The sequence below is a fragment of the Lolium perenne genome, chromosome 6 (assembly GCF_019359855.2).
Source record: "Lolium perenne isolate Kyuss_39 chromosome 6, Kyuss_2.0, whole genome shotgun sequence".
In the NCBI taxonomy this organism is placed as follows: domain Eukaryota; kingdom Viridiplantae; phylum Streptophyta; class Magnoliopsida; order Poales; family Poaceae; genus Lolium; species Lolium perenne.
In genome coordinates, this window is record NC_067249.2 from 222892761 (window position 1) to 222902485 (window position 9725).

The following is a 9725-nucleotide window of genomic DNA, read 5'->3' on the forward strand; positions in this document are numbered from 1 at the left end:
CCCGTTGACATTTACCGCAGTTTGTCCCCCCATGACCAGTTGCATCAGACGGTGCACCACCGTCCCTGAGAATCCCTTTCTCAGTAGGACCTCCCTCAGGAAATCCCAGTTGACCCTATCGTAAGCCTTCTCGAAGTCAAGCTTAAGAAGAATGGCCTTAAGTTTCTTGACTCTCAACTCGTGAGTGATCTCATGCAGGGCCAGCACACCCTCATGCAGGCTCCTACCCTTGATGAACGCAGTCTGATTCCTGTCGATCGTCCTATTCGCTAAAGGTGCTAGCCTAATCGCATATGCTTTAGCTATGAACTTGAAGATGACGTTGATAAGAGCTATGGGCCGAAACTGCTTAATGTCATCGGCCCCTTTCACCTTCGGTATAAGGGAGATAATACCGTAGTTTAACCGAGCGATGTCCACCCTCCCTAGGGCAAAATCGTTAAGAATCTAAAGAATAGGTCCTTTAAGTGCTCCCCAGAACCTCTCAAAGAACAGAACCGGCAAGCCATCCGGTCCCGGAGCCGAGTCTTGTTTCATGGAGTGCAGAACCTCGTCTAGCTCTTCTGGCGTAAAAGTAATTTCCAGGGCTAAGTTCTCCTCCTGAGTGATCTTGGCCGCCTCATCCCAGAGGTCGGGGCCAAGTGAGAACACCCGCTGTTCTCCTTCTGTCCCCATTAGCCCCGAGTAGAAGTTGTAGATATGGTCAATCAAACCCCTCTGGTCCTCTATCTCTGTGTCGTCTACCCTAAGACGCGGAATCATGCACTTCCTCCTTCTCCCATTAGCTATCGCATGAAAATAGGCAGTGCATGCATCCCCTTTGAGGGTCCATTGGAGACGGCTCCGCTGTCTCCAGTAATCCTCCTCCACCTCATCCAAGTGGACAAGCTGGTCCTCAAGGTAGTAACGGAGGGCCCATCCCTCCTCATCCAGCCCTGTGGAGTCCGCGATCGAGTCTAACTCTCCCACCTTGCGCAAGAGCTCCGCCCGGAAGTCCCGTTTCTCCTTTCCGAGGTTCGCACCCCACCCCTTGAGGAACTGGCGTAGGCATATACACTGCCAGAGCTCAATGCTGCAGCGATGGGGCCCCTTCCCATGAATGCAGAACTCAATCTTGCCCAGCAGAAGCTCGTCAAACCCGGCCACACGAAACCACCACGTCTTAAAGAAGAACCGCGGTGATCTCATGATCCCACGCTCCCCACTATCCAGGAATAGGGGGTTATGATCGGACCCTATCCTGGTGATCGCCGAGAGAGAGCAAAGCGGAAACATCGTCTCCCACGATGGAGAGACAAACACCCTGTCGAGCACCGAGCGGATAGGGTCCAGTTGGTTGTTGGTCCAAGTGAATCTAGCCCCTGCCCGATTCAATTCCCTTACGGACATAGCCGCAATAGCATCATTAAAGCGTCTAATCCTCGACCAGCAGACCACCTCGTTGCTCTTATCCTGTCTCCTTCTGATGAGGTTGAAGTCACCTCCCACCACCAAAGGAAGCTGGCAGTTGGTCACCTCCCCCTCCAACTCATCTAGGAATTCCCCAGTCCTAGAATGGTCAGCTGGGCCGTAGACGAGCACAAAGAACCACTTTGCTTTGTTGCTGCGTTGATAGATGTCAGCGCTAATGAAGAATTTCCCTTTCCTCCACACGCCCACCTCAAAGCACTCGTCCCTAAAGCCCAGCAGCATTCCCCCTGAATGCCCCTCAGCCGGTACCCAGTCCCATACGAACTGGCCCCCACACTCTAGGCTCCGAAGCTCCCCTGAGGTGAAATCCGGCCTAATGGTCTCCTGGAGGCCAAGAATATCCACCCTTTCCTGCCTCATATACGATCTGAGTTGAGAGCGGCGCCCTAGCCGCCCAAAACCCCTGAGGTTGTAGATAAGCGCCCTCATCTGGAACTCTTCCGCTTGGTCTGTCCCTTACGGACAGTCAACACGGGCCTGCACGACTGAGTACACTTGCGCCTAGGACGACCAGATAGCCCGATCATCTCAGTTGTGGAGACGCCCTATTTGGACCCGCCGGTTGCCCCTGCACAAGTAGCCTCTCCCGGGGCCACATCCGAGGAGCTATCCGGGGCGGGTGTCCCTTCACCCGCGGTACCAGACCCCTCAGCCGCCTTGGCAGCAGCCTCCTCCCGCCTGGCATCAGCTTCCGCCTTGAGGCGGTGTCTCGTTTCTGCCAAAGCCGCTTGCACGGCCTCCTTGGCCCTAATCAACGACAGTGCCTCCCCAGGCACCCCGGTCTTCGGATGAAAGAGCAAACAACTATCCCTAACTACCGAGGACAGGTGAGAGTCAGGGAGAACATCGAGAATCGAGAAGTCCGTACCTTTGTCCTTGTCCTTGACGTTCTCCAGATTCTTCTCCGCAGCTAGCCGCTGCGCCTTCTGAAGCGTCGAGGCCCCAGCGTCAGCGCCCCCGTGTCTGCCGCTCTTGCGAACGGCCGCCACCACCGCCTTCTTCTTGCGCGCGTAAGGGATCGCGAGGGACCTTGATAACCCACAAGTATAGGGGATCGCGATAGTCTTCGAGGGTAGTATAACCCAAATTTATTGATTCGACACAAGGGGAGGTAAAGAATACTTATAAGCCTTAACAACTGAGTTGTCAATTCAGCTGCACCTGGAAAAGCACTAGCAACAGGGGTGATGTGAAAGTAACAGTAATATGAGAGCAGAGTAACAAGAACACAAAGAAAAGAATAGCAATAAGAGAGCGATGGCACGAGAAGATAGTTGATACTACTTCCAATGACATGTAGAACAGGTATATTATGATGAGAGATGGACCGGGGTTCCCAGCGATCTACACTAGTGGTAACTCTCCAATAAGTGACAAGTGTTGGGTGAACAAATTACAGTTGGGCAATTGATAGGAATCAAAGCATTAAGATAGAACATCAGGCTTATTAATTATGTAGGCATGTTTTCCGTATATAGTCGTACGTGCTCGCAATGAGAAACTTGCACAACATCTTTTGTCCTACCAGCCGGTGGCAGCCGGGCCTCAAGGGAAACTACTGGATATTAAGGTACTCCTTTTAATAGAGTACCGGAGCAAAGCATTAACACACCGTGAAAACATGTGATCCTCACATCACTACCATCCCCTCCGGTTGTCCCGATTTGTCACTTGGGGCCATTGGTTCCGGACAGTGACATGTGCATACAACTTGTAGATACAATCTAAGCAACAATATAGAGCTTAAATCTAAGATCATGCCACTCGGGCCCTAGTGACAAGCATTAAGAATAACAAGATTGCAGCAACAATAACTTCACAAACTTTATAGATAGACTAATCATAATGTATCATCCATCGGATCCCAACAAACACAACACCGATTACATCAGATGAATCTCAATCATGTAAGGCAACTCATGAGACCATTGTATTGAAGTACATGGGGGAGAGTATACCGACATAGCTACTGCTAGAACCCGTAGTCCATGGGGGAACTACTCACGGAGCATGGCGGAGGCGGTGGCGTTGATGGAGATGGCTTCCGGGGCACTTCCCGTTCCGGCAGGTGCCTAACAGAGTTCTGTCCCCCGAATTGGAGTTTCGCGATGGCGGCGGTGCCCCTGGAGTCTTTCTGGAGTTTCGTCAATTGGTACGGTGTTTTTAGGTCGAAAGGGATTTTATAGGCGAAGAGGCGGCGCAGGGGGGCACCTGGGGGCGCCACACCCTAGGCCGGCGCGGCCTAGGCCTGGCCCGCGCCGCCATGTGGTGTGGTGGCCCCCTGGCCCCTCTCCGACTCTTCTTCGGTGTTCTGGAGCCTTCCGGAGAAAATAGGAGGTTTGGCGTTGATTTCGTCCAATTTCGAGAATATTGCCCGAACAGCCTTTCTGGAACCAAAAACAGCAGAAAACAGGAACTGGCACTGTGGCATCTCGTTAATAGGTTAGTTCCGGAAAATGCATGAAATCATCATAAAGTGCAAGCAAAACATGTAAGTATTGTCATAAAACAAGCATGGAATGATAGAAATTATGGATACGTCGGGGACGTATCAGCATCCCCAAGCTTAGTTCCTGCTCGTCCCGAGCAGGTAAACGATAAAAAGAATAATTTCTGTAGTGACATGCTACTTACATAACCTTGATCATACTATTACAAAGCATATGAAATGAATGAAGTGACTCAAGGCAATGATCTATAGTTGCTAACAAATAGATAACATACAGCAAAACTTTTCATGAATAATACTTTCAAGACAAGCATCATAAGATTGCACAAGAGTTAACTCATAAAGCAATAGATTCAAAGTAAAGGCATCGAAGCAACACAAAGGAAGATATAAGTTTCAGCGGTTGCTTTCAACTTTCAACATGCATATCTCATGGATATTGTCAACATAGAGTAATATGATGAATGCAAATATGCAAGTATGTAAGAATCAATGCACAGTTAACACAAGTGTTTGCTTCTAAGGTGGGAGGAAGTAGGTAACTGACTCAACATAAAAGTAAAAGAATGGTCCTTCAAAGAGGAAAGCATCGATTGCTATATTTGTGCTAGAGCTTTGGTTTTGAAAACATATAGAGAGCATAAAAGTAAAATTTTGAGAGGTGTTTGTTGTTGTCAACGAATGGTAATGGGTACACTAACTACCTCGCCAACCGGACTTTCAAGAGCGGCTCCCATGAATTATTGCATATTTATTTTTGGGTGGCACTCCTTCCAACCTTTCTTTCACAAACCATGGCTAACCGAATCCTCGGGTGCCTGCCAACAATCTCATACCATGAAGGAGTGCCTTTTTATTTTAGTTTTATTATGATGACACTCCTCCCATCCTTTGCTTACACAAGCCATGGCTAACCGAATCCTTCGGGTGCCGTCCAACAATCACATACCATGGAGGAGTGTCTATTTTGGTTAATTAATTTGGGACTGGGAATCCCATTGCCAGCTCTTTTTGCAAAATTATTGGATAAGCGGATGTGCCACTAGTCCATATGAGAGTCCGTCAAAAGTAAATGACAAGGTTGAAAGCTAAACACCACATACTTCCTCATGAGCTATAAAACATTGACACAAATCAGAGGTGATAAATTTTGAATTGTTTAAAGGTAGCACTCAAGCAATTTACTTTGGAATGGCAGGAAATACCACATAGTAGGTAGGTATGGTGGACACAATTGGCATAGTGGTTGGCTCAAGGATTTTGGATGCATGAGAAGTATTCCCTCTCGATACAAGGCTTAGGCTAGCAAGGTTGTTTGAAGCAAACACAAGTATGAACCGGTACAGCAAAACTTACATAAGAACATATCGCAAGCATTATAATACTCTACACTGTCTTCCTTGTTGCTCAAACACTTTTACCAGAAAATATCTAGACCTTAAGAGAGATCAATTATGCAAAGCTTTACGGTAGTTCTCCACTAATAGGTTTAAACTACATGCAAAAACTTATGATCTAGTTGAGAGCTCAAAACAATTGCCAAGTATCAAATTATCCAAGACATATGAGGCATTTACCTTTTCCAACCAAATAAAGATAAGTATTGTAGCTTCCAACTTTTATCATTGAACATTAAAAGTAAAACGAAGAACAAGTGTGAGCGTGTCTCTCTCCCAAACAAGGATAGCTAGGATCCGATCTTATTCAAACAAAACAAAACGAAAATAAACACACAGACGCTCCAAGTAAAGCACATATGATGTGACCGAATAAAAATATAGTTTCAGGGGAGGAACCTGATAAGTTGATGAAGAAGGGGATGCCTTGGGCATCCCCGAGCTTAGACGCTTGAGTCTTCTTGAAATATGCAGGGATGAACCACGGGGGCATCCCCAAGCTTAGACTTTTCACTCTTCTTGATCATATATCATCCTCCTCTCTTGACCCTTGAAAACTTCCTTCACAACAAACTTCTCATAAACTTCATTAGAGGGGTTAGTACTCAAAAAATTTGAATCCACCTTGGTCCTGTAGTGGCACATTGCAAGAACTCAATAAAACATTAGCTACAGCTCTCTACGTCTAGAAAACCTCGCTTAAAGTCCACAAGAGACAATGCAAAAAACAGAGACAGAATCTGCCAAAACAGAACAGCCAGTAAAGACGAATTTTAATAAAATACTTCCGTTGCTCAAATCAGAAAACTCAAAACTAATGAAAGTTGCGTACATATCTGAGGAACACGCACGTAAATTGGCATATTTTTCTGATTTTTATACAGGGAAAACAGCCCAGATTCGTGACAGATAGAAATCTGTTTCTGCGCAGAAATCCAAATCTAGTATCAACCTTCGATTAAAGGCTTCACTTGGCACAACAAAACATAAAACTAAGATAAGGAGAGGTTGCTACAGTAGTAAACAACTTCCAAGACACAAATATAAAATAAAGTACTGTAGCAAAATAACACATGGGTTATCTCCCAAGAAGTTGCTTTCTTTATAACCATTAAGATGGGCTCAGCAGTTTTGATGATGCACTCGCAAGAAATAGTATTTGAAGCAAAAGAGAGCATCAAGAGGCAAATTCAAAACACATTTAAGCCTAACATGCTTCCTATGCAAAGGAATCTTGTAAATAAAGAAGTTCATGAAAAGCAAAGTAACAAGCATAGGAAGATAGAATAAGTATAACTTCAAAATTTTAAGCATATAGAGAGGCGTATTAGTACTATGCAAATTTCTACAACCATGTTTTCCTCTCTCATAATAATTTTCAGTAGCTTCATGAACAAACTCAACAATATAGCTATCACATGCAGCATACTTTTCATGATCCACAAACATATAATTTTTATCAAGTTCAAGAATAGTGGATTTAATGCTTTCAAACTTACTTTTATTAATAATATAACAAGGTAGTTGATCATTCTCAAGAGATATGGGACTCATAGAATAAGTCAAGAACTCTCCAATCCCATTTTCATTAGTAGCACAATTAATATTATCAAGTAACATAGGACCATCATCTAGAGATTTATCATAAACATTTGCCAAGCAAAATTCTTTAGTACCATGCATTTCGACATCAGGCACAAACAAAGCATTATCATAAGATTTATCAAAGTAGCATGGATTATCATAAATAACAGTAGCATAATTATTCTCACAAGTATTACTCATAGGTACTATTTCAAGAGAATCCACAGGAACATAACATTCAACCTCTTCCGGTAAGCATGGAGGACAATCAAATAGTGTAAGGGATAAAGAGTTACTCTCATTAGAAGGTTGGCATGGGTAGCTAATCCATTCTTCCTCCTTTTGTTCGTCGCTCTCCTCTTCTTTTTCATCCAATGAGCTTTCAGGTTCATCAATTTCCTCCTCTTTTTCATCCAATGAGCTTTCAGGTTCATCAATTTCTTCTTCCACCGGTTCCTGCAAATTGTGAGTGCATTCTTGTGCATTAATATGTCTCTCTTTATAATCAATGATACAAGGATTATTACCGAAGCATTCTATGCAACAATTAAGGATAGAAGAGACATAATCTTTAAGGTCCTTACAAACAACACAAGTTTCATAATTCTCAACCATGAAGGATTCGATCTCGTAGGCTCCCATAAACACGACAAATTGTTCTACCTCTTCGAACCCATAATGAATATAGCAATTCCGATTATAGTTCTTAATTAAAAATTCCTCACTAAAGCCACATTGAAATTTAAGATGTTTAGTATCCTGTTGAGAGCAACAGTTTATATCATGGCGTTTAAGCAAGATTTTAGCAATTGTATCCACTTTTTCTATCATAGCACTCATTATTTCACCAGCTCTTGATTTCCTATAATTATTATAACATTCTATGAGCTCCAAGTAGGTTGTTGGTTCTCCCATAACAGTAGTTTTTAATTTTTTGGTTTTTCAAATTTTTATGGATTTTTGGGTATATGAGACAAATAAAACAAGACAAAAATAAACTAAGCAAAAGTAAACTACGCAAACTAATACTAGACAGAAATAAACTAAGCAAAAATAAACTAGACAAAAGTAAACTAAGCAAAACAAAATAAAATAAAACAGAGAGAGAGGTAGAGTGTACTCCCTGTGTGAACTTATGAGTAGAGATATGCCTCCCCGGCAACGGCGCCAGAAAACAGTCTTGATAACCCACAAGTATAGGGGATCACGATAGTCTTCGAGGGTAGTATAACCCAAATTTATTGATTCGACACAAGGGGAGGTAAAGAATACTTATAAGCCTTAACAACTGAGTTGTCAATTCAGCTGCACTGGAAAAGCACTAGCAACAGGGGTGATGTGAAAGTAACAAGAATATGAGAGCAAAGTAGTAACAAGAATACGTGCAAAGAATAGCAATATGAGAGCGATGGCACGAGAAGATAGTTGATACTACTTCCAATGACATGTAGAACAGGTATATTATGATGAGAGATGGACCGGGTTCCTAGCGATCTACACTAGTGGTAACTCTCCAATAAGTGACAAGTGTTGGGTGAACAAATTACAGTTGGGCAATTGATAGGAATCAAAGCATTAAGATAGAACATCGAAGCTTATTAATTATGTAGGCATGTTTTCCGTATATAGTCGTACGTGCTCGCAATGAGAAACTTGCACAACATCTTTTGTCCTACCAGCCGGTGGCAGCCGGGCCTCAAGGGAAACTACTGGATATTAAGGTACTCCTTTTAATAGAGTACCGGAGCAAAGCATTAACACACCGTGAAAACATGTGATCCTCACATCACTACCATCCCTCCGGTTGTCCCGATTTGTCACTTCGGGGCCATTGGTTCCTGGACAGTGACATGTGCATACAACTTGTAGATACAATCTAAGCAACAATATAGAGCTTAAATCTAAGATCATGCCACTCGGGCCCTAGTGACAAGCATTAAGAATAACAAGATTGCAGCAACAATAACTTCACAAACTTTATAGATAGACTAATCATAATGTATCATCCATCGGATCCCAACAAACACAACACCGATTACATCAGATGAATCTCAATCATGTAAGGCAGCTCATGAGACCATTGTATTGAAGTACATGGGGGAGAGTATACCGACATAGCTACTGCTAGAACCCGTAGTCCATGGGGGAACTACTCACGGAGCATGGCGGAGGCGGTGGCGTTGATGGAGATGGCTTCCGGGGGCACTTCCCCGTTCCGGCAGGGTGCCGGAACAGAGTTCTGTCCCCCGAATTGGAGTTTCGCGATGGCGGCGGCGCCCCTGGAGTCTTTCTGGAGTTTCGTCAATTGGTACGGTGTTTTTAGGTCGAAAGGGATTTTATAGGCGAAGAGGCGGCGCAGGGGGGCACCTGGGGGCGCCACACCCTAGGCCGGCGCGGCCTAGGCCTGGCCCGCGCCGCCATGTGGTGTGGTGGCCCCCTGGCCCCTCTCCGACTCTTCTTCAGTGTTCTGGAGCCTTCCGGAGAAAATAGGAGGTTTGGCGTTGATTTCGTCCAATTCCGAGAATATTGCCCGAACAGCCTTTCTGGAACCAAAAACAGCAGAAAACAGGAACTGGCACTGTGGCATCTCGTTAATAGGTTAGTTCCGGAAAATGCATGAAATCATCATAAAGTGCAAGCAAAACATGTAAGTATTGTCATAAAACAAGCATGGAATGACAGAAATTATGGATACGTCGGGGACGTATCAGACCTCTTCCCTTGCACGAGCGGAGCATCCACCATGGCCTCGCGCACCAGATCCTTCTTCGAGGCCGGAGTGAGCACCACTTCCCTGCGAGAACCGTCTTCCTCCTCCGAGTCAG